Below are 16,073 nucleotides of genomic sequence, written 5' to 3' on the forward strand. Positions count from 1 at the left end.
ATTAGCCAATGGAGAAATGACGTTAACATCACAAGGTGAAGACCCAGCCAATTCTTGCACCACAATATTGTCATCAGGAGGATTTAGTAAGTCTGAAGTTGCTTCAAAGTTGGAGTTGTCAAGATCCACTTCTTTTGTAGCCTTGGCTCTCTCAGGACCTGTGCTCAAAGAACCATCAGATTTTGGATAACGAATCCGCTTAAAGTTTATATCTTGACTACTTTCAGATGAAGAGAGGGTGTCTTCATTTTTTCTACCTGCTCTTTCCTTCCGTCTCTTCCCAGGACGGGAAATTTCACTTTGTCGCTTCACATTGATGGGCGAATTTTTTGCTTCCACTTCAGAAATTAAGACTTCCTTTTGTAAACCATTGGAAACTTCTTTCAAATTGGATATTACATAAATCGGTTTTTCCTTGAGAGGACGTTTGGACAGGTTTACATAAACAGTCGACACAGATAAACCCAAGTATGATGTGGTATAACCCATCCACCACCTGCAGTACCAGTACGTACATTGCCCCATACGAGTGGAACGTGGAACGTAGAAAAGCACTGAAGTGTTTCTCCTTAGAAGTGAAGTTTGAGCTCTGAACAAATCCTCAACATTACAATGACTCCTCTTGGCAATACCAAAGCTAAGTTTATCAGATGGAACACCCTGATCAAAACCAAATTGGCGAGCGAATCTATTTGGGTAATATGGTTCCAACCAAAGTTTGTTATCAACCCTTACAGGGAGTTTTGATGTACGCATACAAACTAATATCTCAAACCTGTCATCTGACAATTTTTCATCATCCATAAAGGTAAGGCCATCCTACTCATCAAAAGCGTTGGGATGATATCGCATGGATATGTCACTTCTAAAAATAACTCTGGCCTTTGAAATACCCATATCGTTAGCAGCAATACCAGCATATCTAGTTAAATGAGGGTAACTAGCTTGAAATTCAATATCACTATGGCATCTATACAAACAGGGAAAATACTCACCCATCCATCCAATGACGTAGTGAACCGGAAAACAAGCTAAAGAAGTACCTGGACCTCTCGGACAGGTGACAGTTTCCCCAAGGCCATGATATATATAGCCCAACACGGTTGGTGCAATAGAAACTTTTATTCCTCTGATAAACTTTCAAGGAATGAATGACCCCTTGAAAGAGTTTGTGGTTGAGAGATTTAAATTTGATCTTATTGAAATTTGTACGGGTAGATGAACCATGAGAAAATTTGGAATGGTTTTGAACCATATTTGTTTATTGTCAATGTCCAAAGAAAATTAACAGGCATTTTAATGAGCCCATTAATTTATTCAAATATAGTTTTGAGGATTTAAAAAATTGATCTATTAACCACATAATTTATTTGGACACCCATCAAATATTTTGGGCTTTTGAAAGTTAATGGGTAATTTGTTTTGTCTACCCATCAACTTGTCTCCAGGCCTTGACATTTTTATTAGTTGGCCCATAAATAAATGATCCACGTTAGAGAGGCTTTGATAGTCAGCTGCCATTTGAAACCATAACCGGTCTCTATTTGGAGTAGTAGAAGTCAAATTAAACTGAGTCACTCCCATATCTATCTGGAGTAGTTCAAATTAATTTAAATTGAACCAAACCGTATATCTTCAGTTACTCAGTAGCCACAATTGATAAAGAGCTTTGAGTTTGAAATGCCAAAACCAAAGAGAAGTCAAAACAGGTTAATTCCTTTGCTCCCTTCTGTCAGAGTTAGACAAAGTGGCCCATTAACCTATTAATTCAAAGTATAGGAACCTAAAGAGGCAGGGTCTGTTTGTCAAAGTACAGAGCTACTTTTCCTTCTCTTTTTGGCTTTTTCTTTCTTGGTTTTGCTGGTTTCGTCCTATTCTTCCAAAATCCCCTTTTTGTTGTTGCTTTATTCTTCCATCTTAGGAGGTGGAGACTTCTTCTTCGGCTTTTGGGTTTCTCTATTTTGGCTTATGCTGCTCTTGAGTTCTTCAGCAGCAGCAACACAGGAGAAGGTTTCTTAGCCTAAAATTGGTGAGCTATTTTCCCCTTTTGCTTTTTTTTGCCTGAACCATTAATCTGCAGTCCCTGTGTACGACGGAGGTTGTGTGTCGTACACCTTTGTTTTTGGTGTCGAGAGAAAAAAAACGAAGATAAACTCTTTTTCTCTTTTGTGATCTTTGTGATTTTATTTCCATCATTTCCTTGAAGGCTTGACTGTATTTTCTTTTATTTTGGGGCCAAAGATAATTTTGAATTCTCTGCTCCCTTCTGGTCTCTTGGTAACAATGGTTTGATGTTTTGGTGCAATTTTTCTTCATTTGATTGCAGAAATCTTTTGGGAAGGGCTATCATACCACCAGTAACAGAGTGAGAACCCTTTGTGGTATTTGCAAATTACTGTAGAGGAGAGCTGCCTTGGTGACTTTCGTGGGCTATCTCTTCATTCTCCAATTTGCAGACTTGGGATTTCACTGTGCTGAAGGTGGGTTAGGATGAAATTCGCCATTTTCTATTTTTGATACTCAAGAACACTCGCAAGGTCTTCTCTGAGTATCACAATGCGCCCATGAACATTCGCAATGTGTTCATAGCACTCAGTACAGAGGGTTTCTTGTGGAAACCCATCTATAATTCACAACAGAGAGGTCCTTGCAAGAGCTCTCTTTGTGTAAGCAGCACCATTATCATCATTTTGAAGAGATTTGTTTACATCTTCCATTGCCAAGGCTTCTGTACAGTTTCTTTTACACTCTTTCTTTTGCCTGCAAGTTAACTGTACATAAGAAAATGCTGAAATATATTAGTTTATACCTTCTCAAACAGTATTGTGATAGAGCTTTGTATCTCCCTTGGATTTCTGCATTAGTTTGTTACTTCTTCCTCTGCGTTTTGGCTTTTGTTTTCTGCCTCTGTTTTTTTTCTCTCCTCCGTTCCCTTTTTTCTCTTTTTTGTTCTTTGCTCACCAATGGTCTCTTTTTATAGACCTAAAAAAAAACTGAAAGGAGTAGAGCCAGTTAAGGGCTCACGTATTGTGTAGGTGCTGTATGTGGGAGTAACTTCCCACTTTCTTTCAGCCCCTCAACTCTGTACATGAAGCATATCCTGTTACTGCTTTTAATTCATTAATATTTTCTTATAAAAATATTAATATTAATTCATTTTGGGCCTTACCGTTTTTGCGTACCATTCTTTTAATGGGAGTTCATTGAAAATTTAAAGGAAAGAAATCAAATTTCAGCAATAAAACTCACATTAGTCAGGAGAATCACGAAAATACAGAAAACAATTTATTTAAAATGGGTTACAATGAATGAATCATTTATTCAATTTTTTTCCAGTTGGAAAACAGAAACTTTCATTGATTTATTGACATTATACAAAATAACTTACAATCCCTAAATTTAAAATATCACATTTCCAATGGCCATGCCCTAACCTAGAAACTGGTCACCAAAGATCTAAAAAAATTAAAGGAAACAAAGTCCCAAAAAGGAGTATGAGATAAACTTCTGCTACTTTATGGATATGAAGGATATAAAAAGTATCCGCTGAGCTAATTCTATACAGTTCACTGTACAGCAGTGTATTTAACCCAAAATGTAAACTGAAATAAACGAACAGGAGGTGCCCCTATTTCTACCTAATTTAATATGGGTTCTTCACAATCCTAACGCTTCTAAGCGTCTAAGGTCCTTCATAGCCTTTTCCTCAATCTGAATTGATCGAATCGATGAGGGTGTATCCACCTCTGGTTTGAACCAGCGGTTCACTCCAGAGGCATCCAATGGTGAACCCTGACCATTAGTGACTGAGAATCCAGCCGTTTTAGTCTTTGGACTGTGGGAATGACTATGATGTGTTTTCCCTGATTTGAGACATAAATAAAGACACGTATGAGAATGGTAAATTAAATGCCTGAAATCTCCATGACTCTGGCATGTGGCAACAAGAAAACAACTCAAAAAGAATGCATGGAATTCAGTACACATAAAAAGGATATTAATGGTCCGAACACATGAGAAGAGAGAGAAAGGGTGCAATTCACATACCTGCTGCATTTGGATGTCCCAAAGAGAGGGGCGAGAAAGAAGGGGAGGAGTTCCCGAAGCAGTCCAAGGAGGTGTACCTCTTTCTCCATCAGATGCCACTGAAGTATGGGTTGCAACCACTGGTATCGAGACCACTGGTATTGGCTTGGAAGGCAAAAACGAACTCAGCAGAATCTTCCCATCACTTCTAGCATTGAAAGGATCTTCTGCATGACCTCTGTTTCTGGTTGACTGACTGTCCTTGGTTTTGCTTTGCTCATCCTGAATCGCACGAAGAGATGCAAATCCTTTCGGGATTTTGGCCCCACCCCATGCAGGGCCTTCACTTTTTGGGGAAGGTGGGGGTGGTGCAATGTATTTGGGGGCATCATCAAGAGCGCCACTCCAGAACATAGAAAGCCCACCCTTTTTATTCTTCTTGGAAGTTATTGGTGATGAACACTTATTCTTGGTTAGGTTAAAATTGTCCTTCTGAACACACAAAGCTGACTCCTTAGTGGTTTGGTTTGTCATAATCCCTTCACTTATGGCATCTTCCTCCTATCAAAGGTACAATTCAAAGAATTTAGCAAATGAGATGAATAATTGCACATCGTTAAAATATGCGTTCCCACTAAGTTGTAGAGAATATTTTAACCAGGGAACGGGATACCAAAAATCAAGCCTTGTTTAAGAAGAAGGCAATAATCCAATGGTAATTACGAAATGCAAGTTCAGAGTAAATCGCACACTAGGATCAAGTAAAAATGAAAGTGAAGTTAAACTATTAAAAAATGGGTGCAAGCATTGATGTTCAATCAAAATACATTTTGCCATCTAGGTGACATAACAAGCTATGGAAAGTAAAAAGGACGAGACCAAAATCATCATCCGTATTTTGGATAAAGATTTTTATCACAAATGATCCCTGAATATAAAAGCCCTCACTTTAGTCCTCAAACTTTTGAATCAATAAATGTGGATCCAGTCTTTTGGTCCACATTCTGACTAAAAAAATAATAATAATTCTTTTGGTCCACATCAATTTGATCCTTGTCGTCGCATTCCATCAAAACTTTCCCCAAAACTGGTCTCGTGTCATCATCTGACAAACTTTAAGGGGCTATTTTTCATCAAAATATAGCCCATCCGCCCAATACACAAAATAAAGCTCACGCCTCTTAACAATTTCAGGGACCATTCACGATAAGAACCCGTTGGATAATGCAAAACAGCAAGTATGAAGTTGTTAACCATCATAAATCATGCACGTCAAAAAATTGAAAAGATTTCAAACCCCATTCAAAGATTCAAACATCTCAAAAGAAAAACACAATCATCTCAATTAGCTGGAAAAAGATGAGTTAGTGAATAACCATCTTTTACTGAAATCAATTCAAACCTGATAATAAAACAAATTTTGGAATTTAACAAGCTCACCTTATTTTTTGTGGTTTGAGAGATTTCAATACTCAAGAAATCCTTTGTGTGTTTTGGTTCTACTTCATCTCCAGGAAAAGAAGACCCTATATCCACTGGTGTGGCCATCTGTTTGTTCTTTCTCCTCTGTTTTTTTGATAGCTCAACCCTTTTGTTCCCTTTTCCATCTGGCTGAACTGAAGATGATGCCTTCAATTGTGGTGTCTCAACTGGAACACCAAGCTCAGCAAGCTCGCTTTCAAGAGCTGGCCTCATCTGAAGCTTTGTAATTTGCTGGTCATCAAGAAGTTGCCCACTAGACTGTTTTGCTTCAAGCATCTCAATCTGCTGCAACTTTTTCCACAAGGCTCGAACTTGCTTGCCGATACCATGATTTGGATCATCTTTGGGCTGTAGAAAGGAATCCGGTCTTTGGTGTATTTCATTTTTCGATGTGGATTGCTTTGTATGGCCGTCACGTGTCCTTTGAACCTCATTCTCACTATCGTCCTCTTCACTATAAATAGTAGCAGGAAAAGTAGCTGTAGGAGTTGGGAGACGATGGTAACTCCATGGTTCAGATGACCTTAGGTCCAATATATTTTCAAGGTTAGCTAGAATATCTGGTGAAGCACTAGCAATAGCTTGTGATTATACCATAAATATATAGTCAAGGTTGCGTATGGCAATGTCCTGCAATAACAAACACAGCTTCAATAATTAAACAATTAAGTAGCATGTAAACTACAAATCTACAAAAACTTGGATCACAAGTCCCATAAACAGAAGCATGAGACAATACTACATCGTCTTGTAGTTCCTAAAGTGTTCAAGACAATAACCTGCCCTCCATTATACTTTTATCTTCCAAAAGAAGATAAAGCAGACTGTATTGGAGATATTGATAACTAAACCACAAAAACTTACTGAGAATAAAAATAAAAAAAAACTCAAGGGCCACCCAGAATCGGCACATACCACCTTATATATTAGGCCCAAGAGTGGTGATATCCAGGTGACCCAACAACAGGAATCATATATATATGACATGAGGTCCAAAATTCCTGATGTATAATAATTACACAACGTAGGCAGATGATCACAACACAACCAACAGAAAGCTGGACATAGATTCAAATCAGATACAATTTGAAACAGGTTAAGAGTTTCATAATTTTCCTTCACATATTGAGCAGTCCATGAGGAAGAATACCTCACAATACTTCTGTAAATCATCTGCCACGAGTGAATCAGCAATTTCAAGCAGTTGAACAGCATTTCGTGGCTCCACTAGATTCTCTCCTGCCACTTTTTCACAAAGACTTTTTAAGGTTGGTATGGGCCCCTTATCACTATCATCGTTTTGGATAGTAGGTTTAAGAGTATCGGACTCCATATCATTGAACATAAGATCTTCGTCAAGCTCTTCTAACTCATCTTTGACATTTGACTTCTGCTTCTGAGGGTTCTTCACCACATTGGACGGATAGACAGGATGATAAAGGGAACCAATAATCAATACGTGTGTTTCACCTACAGAAACTGAAGTAGCCCATTTTGTACCATGTAACCGAGTTGCAACTGGTGGCTTATCCTTACCTTTCTTCCCATCCCACATGTAAACATCACCTGTAGCTGTAACGGCAGCAGTCCAGTATTTCCCTGCAGATATGTTCACCATATTTCTTCCACCTAGCGAATACAACTAGACAAACAAAAAAACATAGAGAAGATTAGAGATTGACGTGTGTTGCTCGAAATGATTAAACATTCAACAAAAACACTATTATGCTAAAGCAAAACCTGTTGGCATCTTAGATCAGGATCTGATGAAATCCAATAAAATAATGCACCATCATCTGTCAGAGCCATGCTATGTACCATCCCTGCAGCTATAGAAACCACATGAAGCCGTTCTTTGCGATGAAACTTCAAAGTGGTATTTCCACTCTTTTTCAAGTTTCTAGCAACTACAACACGTTTGGGCGTAACAATTCGATGACCCCAAGTGTATACCTGGTACATATATACATACAGGATTTAGCTCAACTACAGCCAATAGGTGGAGAAGTATTCACAAGAGAGCCCAGGTAATAAAATAGGTTGAAAATATATCTTGAACTGAACAGAAGAAAAAATCTAATATTTGAGCCTAAGTGAAGAATATGTACTGTTAAATCAGGTTAAAATTACCTCCCCGTCAACTCCCAAGACAATTGTGTGAAATTTTGCTGCTGCAACGCCCGTAAAAACCTTGCCTTTCAAGTATTCAACTCCTCTTGGAGTGTAATTTGACGCAGAGTTAGATGTACCATAGCCAAGCTGACCCTCCCTATTGCAGCCCCATGTGAAAACTTCACCATTATCAGAAACAACAGCCGTGTGCTTGTTTGCTGCAGCAACTGCAACAACTTTTGATCTAAGGGAACTCACTCTTCGAGGTGTAGGTTGGGTGTCCACAGAAGTGTACCCAAGCTAACCCTCTGCCCAACATCATGTGAAAATAATCAATTTTCCATAGTCCTCAGATGTTAGCAACACATAGATCATAGATAAATCTTTTACTAACACCAGAATACATTAAAGGAAAATAATCAATTTTCTCATATATCGAATCGTGCAAGGACCCAGTGATTAAAGACAACTAAATTTGCGCTTCTTTTGTTATGACAGGTAAGTGGTTTGCAAATTGCAAACACTTTTAGTTGGAAGTCCTCATATGATTTACCTCTGTTGGATCCCCAAGTAAAAACTTCTCCACCCTCTGTAGCAATAACAGTGTGATGTTTAGCTGCAGCAACTGCCTTTACCCGAAGGGACCCTAGACCAGAAGTCACCAAACGAGGTGTGATAACTGCAGCTTGACCACTGAAATGCATATAATAAAATGGAACTGATTCATGCTTCGCAAAAGGTACAACTAGCTTGAAAATTTCAATTGATTAGCCACTTTTATAAGTGAAAGGCGACAGAATTCAACTTTTAGTCATACAGAGAATAAAACCAGGGATGAATATGGCTTGTATGTTTCTTGCATCTCAATGTTTTCACAAGTTCAAGATAAAAAGTTCTGCCAACTTTAAAATTACATTCCTACTTGCATCATTTCTATTTCCACGACGACGGGCGCATTCGTGTCCTTCTGTACATGAACATGTAAAGGTTGAAATGCTACACACTCAAATTTGATAATATGTTAAAGAATATCATTTATTAAAAAAATTACCAAGTCAAAAACTTTTCAGTAAATTATTTTTAGATAGTACAGGGAAATGCTAAATCAACCAAGGTTAAAGCCTGTATTATGTTGGACAGGGGCTACATAGTATCATAAATGTTTATACCTGTGTATATCAAAATCTGGGTGACCAAGTTGTCCTCCTCTTCCAAACCCCCAAGTGTAGACTTCTCCTCGAGACGTGACTGCTACACTATGGAACTTAGCAGCAGAAACTAACTTGATTAAAGAACCATGAAGAGCATCCACCTTGCATGGTAACTTTTGTATGTGTGCATTTCCAGTTCCAAGTTGATAGTTTGTGCCACTTCCCCAACTATAAACCTCTGTAGTAACTAAAGAGAACAACAGCAATTCAGCAAACCTCTAACCACAAGTACACACAAGTACATTCAGTATGATACAGTATATGATCCTCATAAATCTTGGCAAAACAGAGCACTAGATACCAGAATTATGTCCATCTTGAAGAACTTGCAAGACAGGCCCCGATAGGAGATCGATAGGTGTTCGAGATTTAGAGTCCTCCAGTGAGATACAAGCACCAAACTGGAGAAGTATACTTGCCACAGCAAGATGACCAAAATGCAGAGCCCTGTGAAGGCTACTCCATCCGGATTCCCCATCCTGCAATAAATGATATGAAGGGCCATGCAAAGATAAATCAAAAAAATCGGTTTCCACATTTAAGAAAAATAAAAACCTGAATAGAATACGGAAGTATCTATTTATAGATCAAATATTTCAACTTTCCAAGTATTTACCTAAAAGGGCAAGTTAATTCTTCAACTTTAAATGCATTATTTATATACCACATATTTCAACTTTCCAAGTATCATTGATTATCTTAATTTTTCGAATTTCCATGTATGATTGGTTATACATAGTTACGAACTTCATAAAGTTCTAATTTCATTTAATTATATGTTCCTTCAAGAAGACATGCTTGGTAAATATTTGGTTCAGAAATTTTCCCTTAACTTGTTTATAGAATATTAAGTAATTATGTAAGACAAGATTCAGGAAAGATTATAACATATACGACACCAAAAGGAATACTACTTATCCAATTTCTTTTCCCAACCTACATGGCGAATGATATGGCCACACCTCATCATCACATTCAGGAAAATAAATAAATACATCATCACATGTCAGCTTGCCATGTTGGTTGCAAAAGAACGTTGGTAAAACTGTTGGGTTGGATAACACTGTCCTTAGAAAAATTATATCTTAGATACAATTAGATGACAGGAAGAGAAGACAGAATATCATCTCAAATTTAGAGGTGCAGGTGAATCAAAGCAAGAAAAGCATTAATCATTTCAGTATAAAAGCATATAAAAGAAACAACTTGACAGCCACTAGCAAAAACATAAAAGCATTCATGTAAACTTAAAAGATCAGTAAAGCAACAAACCCTAGCATCTGGGTCAGCACCAGCTGTAAGAAGCCTCCTAACAATAGGAATGTGGTTTCTCCATGTTGCAATATGAAGAGGAGTGAGACCAAAAATATTTCTTGAATTAATATCACCACCACTCTTCTTCAGTAGTGATAGTGCTGAATCCACATCTGCCAATGATCCTTCTTGCACAACAAGCCAGAGATCTTTCTACGTTCCAGTCGACAAAAATTTGCGAGCAGGTGACTGCAACTTCTGCTTTTGCCCTTGAGGTGAGACTTCCATTGGTCTAAATCACAAGGCTGAACGCCACCAAACAATTAGTTTTTTTTCCACCAGAAAAGTAGGATGTCAGTTCATGCCAAGTTGCCAACCAACCAAGCAGGCGCCCTTGTTGAAATTGGTTTCATCTAATCCATGTTAGAGTTGATTTTCCAATTCCAATATATAGAAAGTTAAGTAGCTATATCACATGGATGCAACAATAAATTGAACAACTGGTACCCACAGTCATCATTGGCATCCTTATACTGAACACAAATCCCTTGAAGCAGCCACCAGAAAAACCCAAATTACTGCTCATGCGACACCAAAATATTCAATAGACAAGTGAAGCGAAGGACGGTATTCTCAATTACTCTGACTGTATAATATGCCTTCAAGCTTGCCAACTGAAACAAATATAAAATAATAGGAATAAATAAACAAAAAATTACCTGGATTGCTGGAAAAAAGAGGCATCTTATCTTATGTTGTACAACTCATCCTCTGAATGACTGACACATTTACTGCTAAATGCATTCTCAAAAAGGCTAAATTGCACAGGTGAATTATTTAAATGATTTTCATATACTGGAAATTAATGGTCAGAGCAGTGCTTGCTTACAACAACCACATTACTCTTCTACTTTCAGTATCAAATACAATATATCTATACAACATTTGCACATAATATAAAAACCCAGACATAAATTGATGAGCCTCTCAATTCAGTATAAGCTAATCAGACACAATAGAAACTGAAACACAGAAACACTGTAGTAAGCAAAGAACTAAAATTGATCAAACACCGAGTCTTAAATCTAATCAATGCAGGAAATAAGCAGACGTTGGGTTATAGTTAGCATCTCCGAGACCTACTTTCCGCAACATTTGGTTAAGTCAAATGGAAAATCAAAAGATACCGTCAACTTAATCCTTGCATCACCCAATCGAATCAAAATGCAAACTTCAACACAGAATTGGCATCACCTTAAAGCCCACCAATCAACTAATAATTTTTGAAACCCAGATAAAAAAGATATAAGAAAAAAAACAGATGAATTTGAAGAGTACCAATTAACATCAAAGCCTTACGCAAACATTGTTCTAGGCAAAAAACCAAAACTGATCTCAGAATGAGTCAGAAATCTAAGCAATGCAGCAAACAGGCAGAGAAGAGGTTGGCTTATACTTATGCATCTCTGGGATCTACTTGTCCTTAACAGCTGGCTTACAGTCGAATGACAAATCAAAAACACGTTCAACCTAATCCCCATATCACCCGACGACCTCAAAATGCAAACTTTAACAAAAAATTGGCATCGCCAAGAAACCGACGGACGGATAAACTCACAATTTCGAAATCCAGATAAGAAAAGATCATAGAAAAAGCAATTAAATTTGAAGAGCACCAATTAAAGCAAATTCAATGCACCACCAGAAAAACAAAATGAAAATTGAAGTCTAAAGAAGAAAATGAAATATGAAACTGACACCAGAATGGCAATAAACCAGCTAATCACACCCATAAACCAGAAAACAATCAATACCCATTTGCCAAAAACTCCAAAAATCAGCAAAAACTGAGATAATTAGCTTAGAGATATAGTCAACAACTGAATTGAATCGCATCGAAATCTCAAAATAAAGCGTTAAAAGAATTACCCAGGAAAAGAACAATATATAAATCACCTGATTTTTCTTCTGAGAGAGAATTTTCACTCGTTTAAATTAAAGCAATAGAGTAGAATCTGTTAGTCAAGTCATAAGAGTTAGGCAAGTAAGTTAGGCAAGTCATAATTAGGCAAGTCATAGTTAGGCAAGTCTTAGTTAGGTATGTTTACATTTTCCATGTTTTAGGGAGACACAAATCCTGGAAATGCTCCATGGTTTTGTATACTTGTTTGTAACTAATAGTTACCCTTTCTACATTGTGTATAAATATCTCCATGATAGCAATACAAAGATATAAGGGAGAATTCTCTGCAAAACATCTATTATTCCTCACTCTTTACTCTCTCAATTACACTATATTTGACATGGTATCAGAGCAATCGATTTTGGTTGCCTCTGCATAACCTTATCCTTGCCTAATCTCTACTTACCCTTGCTCATACTTTGCTGCTGTATTGCTCCTACCTCTACCCTTGCCTTGCCTCTACACTTTGCTGAAAATTGTGCTCTTGTTTGCTGAAGTTCTAAGCTATCTTCCGCTGCATCTCTTTACCTCTTTCCTGTACCAATTTTCCAGCACCAACTTTTCCTCTTCCCAGCATCAATCTCTTCACCTATTTACCTCATGGAAGACACCACCAACTCCACTGCCGACTCCTCTAAGATCGACTCCACCAAAAGCGACTCCACAACTCCACCACTCCGGTCCTCTCATGATTACTCTCAAATTACTCCTGATAAGTTGGATGGGTCCAACTATCCTGCATGGTCTCGTAGTGTTCGCTTGGCCATCACTGCTCGTCGTATGGCTGGTTTCATTAATGGTAAAAAAATTGCACCTGCCATTGATGATCCTAGCTATGAAACTTGGGATGAAGACAACTGTTTGGTGCAGTCATGGCTCCTCAATTCCATGACCAAAAATGTACGTGCCTTATTTGACCATTGCTCAACGGCTTATGCGGTGTGGGATGCATCTCGGAAGACTTACACTGTTACTCAGAATAGCTCCAAGTTGTACCAACTCCGTCGCCAGTCCGTCACCACCTCTCAAAATGGTGAGCCTGTGAATGTCTTCTATGAAAAGTTACACATCATATGGCAGGAAATTGACAGCCTCCGTCCCTGCAAACATACCAATCCCGATGATGTGGCTCTTCATCAACAAGCACTTGAAGTTGAACGTGTGTACGATTTTTTGGGAGGACTCGATCCCAACTTTGATTCCGTTCGTAGTCGGATTCTTGCTATGAACCCGCTTCCAGCAGTCATTGAAGCTTATGCACTTGTGGTAGAAGAAGATAACCGACAATCCTCCATGCTTGGCGGGGGAAGTGCAATGGCCGTCAAGCCCTATCGACCACCACACCGTACGTCCTCCGGATTTCCCCCCCGGGGTCCCAAAACTGACGATGCAAAGGGAACTCAGAAGTGCACTCATTGTGGTGGTAATCATCTTGTTGAGAAGTGCTTTAAGCTTCATGGTTATCCTGAGTGGTGGGATGCTCTCAAGTCCCGCAACAAAACTCCCAAGGCAGCATGTGTTATAACTACCGATGCTTCTCCATCTTCCACTCTACTTTCTGACTCCGAATCAGGTACACGACCCACTACATGGATAATTGATACAGGTGCCACTGATCATATGACTTTTGACTCTACTATGTTTTCCACATTATCTTCTAAGTCTTGTCATCCATACATTACTAGTGCCAATGGAGTTCCTTCTAATGTTGCTGGTGAAGGAACTATATCACTTTCCCCTTCCTTATCTTTATCTCATACACTACTTGTTCCCTCCATCAATTGCAATTTGCTGTCTGTTGGAAAATTACTTGACTCACATAATTGTTATGCCACATTCTATCCTTCCCATTGTATTTTTCAGGACCTCACGACTCACGCGACGATTGGGCATGGTAAACGAAGAGGGGGGTTGTATTCCTTGACGGTATCTCCACCACCAAGGGCAGCTCATACTCATAGTTCCAGCTCACAAGCTCGAAATCAACACCAGATTTGGCTCTGGCATCGTCGTCTAGGGCATCCATCATTTGGCTATCTTCAACGTTTGTTTCCGTCTTTGTTTCGTGGCTTAGATAATCACCAGTTTCAGTGTGAAACCTGTGTATTGGCCAAAAGCCATCGAACTGTTTTTCCCTTAAGTGATAATAAGACAGAATTTCCTTTTGATTTGGTTCACTCTGATGTTTGGGGTCCTGCTAAAGTCTCTTCCAATGGCAAAAGATGGTTTGTTACATTTATTGACGATTGCACTCGCATGACTTGGGTATACTTACTTGCTCATAAAAGTGATGTTTCCGCTGCAATCCGTGAATTTCATGCTATGATTACCACACAATTCCAAGCCTCCATCAAAGTATTCCGGTCTGATAATGGTGGGGAATATGTGAACAAGGTCTTGGAACAATTTTTTCGAGACCACGGCATCATTCATCAAACCTCCACACCTTTTACTCCACAACAAAATGGTGTCGCAGAGCGAAAGAATCGACAATTACTTGAGGTTGCTCGTGCATACATGCTGGATCAATCGGTCCCTCACTACTTATGGGGACATGCCCTCCTTTCTGCAGTCTATGTCATTAATCGAGTGCCTAGTAGTGTTTTGAAGTTTGAAACTCCACTGAACACCTTGGCTCGTCACGTCTCTCTTCCTACAGTCCTCAAGTTGCCTCCTCGCATATTTGGTTGTGTTGTATATGCTCATGTTCCATCTCATCAAAGAAGTAAACTGGACCCTTGTGCCATTCGTTGTGCGTTCGTTGGGTATGGATCAAATCAAAAAGGATACAAGTGTTACCATCCTCCTACTCGCAAGCTCTTTGTCACTATGGATGCCACATTCCATGAAGATTTATCATACTTTAAAACTGTTACGCCCCCTTCTCTTCAGGGGGAGAGGAGGAATGAAGAGAAGGAAAACAAGGCTCAAGAAGAAAATCAAGTCTGTTCAAAAGCGACCGGTCGCCCGGACCTCAGCGACCGGTCGTCGTGCTCCAACAACACTGAAAATCGTCCTGAAACGACCGGTCGCCTCCCAGAAACGACCGGTCGCTTTTTCACAGAGTCAAAAATGCCGGAAACGACCGGTCGCCTTCCAGAAACGACCGGTCGCTTTTTCACAGAGTCAAAAATGCCGGAAACGACCGGTCGCCTTCCAGAAACGACCGGTCGCTTTTGTACAGATTCAGAAACGACCGGTCGCCCAGAAGCCAGCGACCGGTCACCGAGACTTGAAACTGGATATCTGGACAGCAATGAAGGTACAGAAACATTATCGTTCTTATTTGGTGAAGATCCCGGAGATGACAATCCAAATGTTTGCTGTGATCAACTACAAAATACAACCCCTTCTTCTCAACCATCGGACCAATCGTCTCGTGATGAAGAAACACTCGAGGTAATTCCCGAACCACCTAATCCTATACCATACACTCTCCCACCTAGGACCACTAGAGGAAAACCCAAACCTCAATATTGTCCTGACCTTGCTGCCAAGTCTAAATATCCCATTAATAACCATGTTTCAACTCATAGATTGTCAAAGTCATATGCATCATTTGTCAATCAATTATCTACTGTATGTGTTCCAAATAAGTGGCAGGATGCTATAACAGATTCCAGATGGGCTGAAGCAATGGCAATTGAAATGGAAGCTCTGGAAAAGAATTCTACATGGGAGATGGTTCAGTTACCACAAGGGATGAAACCAGTTGGATGTCGGTGGATATACACTGTTAAATACAAAGCTGATGGATCCATAGACAGATACAAAGCTCGATTAGTAGCCAAAGGGTATACACAAACATATGGAATTGACTACCATGAGACATTTGCACCTGTTGCCAAGATCAACACTGTTCGTGTTCTAATGTCATTGGCTGCAAATCTTGATTGGCCACTACTGCAGTATGATGTAAAGAATGCGTTCCTTCACGGGGACTTGCAAGAAGAAGTGTATATGGAACCACCACCAGGGATCTCTACGACATTCGGTCCCAACACCGTTTGCAAGCTGAAAAAATC

General features: G+C 39.2%; 1 pseudogene across 1 annotated transcript; it reads right to left on the reverse strand.

The window, feature by feature from the left end:
- Nucleotides 1-1,694: 1,694 nt before the first annotated feature.
- On the reverse strand, nt 1,695-12,173 carry LOC148292786 (uncharacterized; annotated as a pseudogene). Its single transcript, XR_015825824.1, has 11 exons — nt 12,042-12,173; nt 10,104-10,759; nt 9,133-9,310; nt 8,790-9,018; nt 8,174-8,313; nt 7,639-7,928; nt 7,249-7,461; nt 6,659-7,150; nt 5,467-6,138; nt 4,044-4,587; nt 1,695-3,863 (listed from the first exon to the last, which is right to left on the reverse strand). The product of XR_015825824.1 is annotated as an uncharacterized LOC148292786 (transcript).
- Between the last annotated feature and the right edge of the window lie 3,900 nt (nt 12,174-16,073).

The sequence above is a fragment of the Prunus avium genome, chromosome 7, assembly GCF_965620075.1.
Source record: "Prunus avium chromosome 7, drPruAviu1.hap1.1, whole genome shotgun sequence".
NCBI lineage: Eukaryota > Viridiplantae > Streptophyta > Magnoliopsida > Rosales > Rosaceae > Prunus > Prunus avium.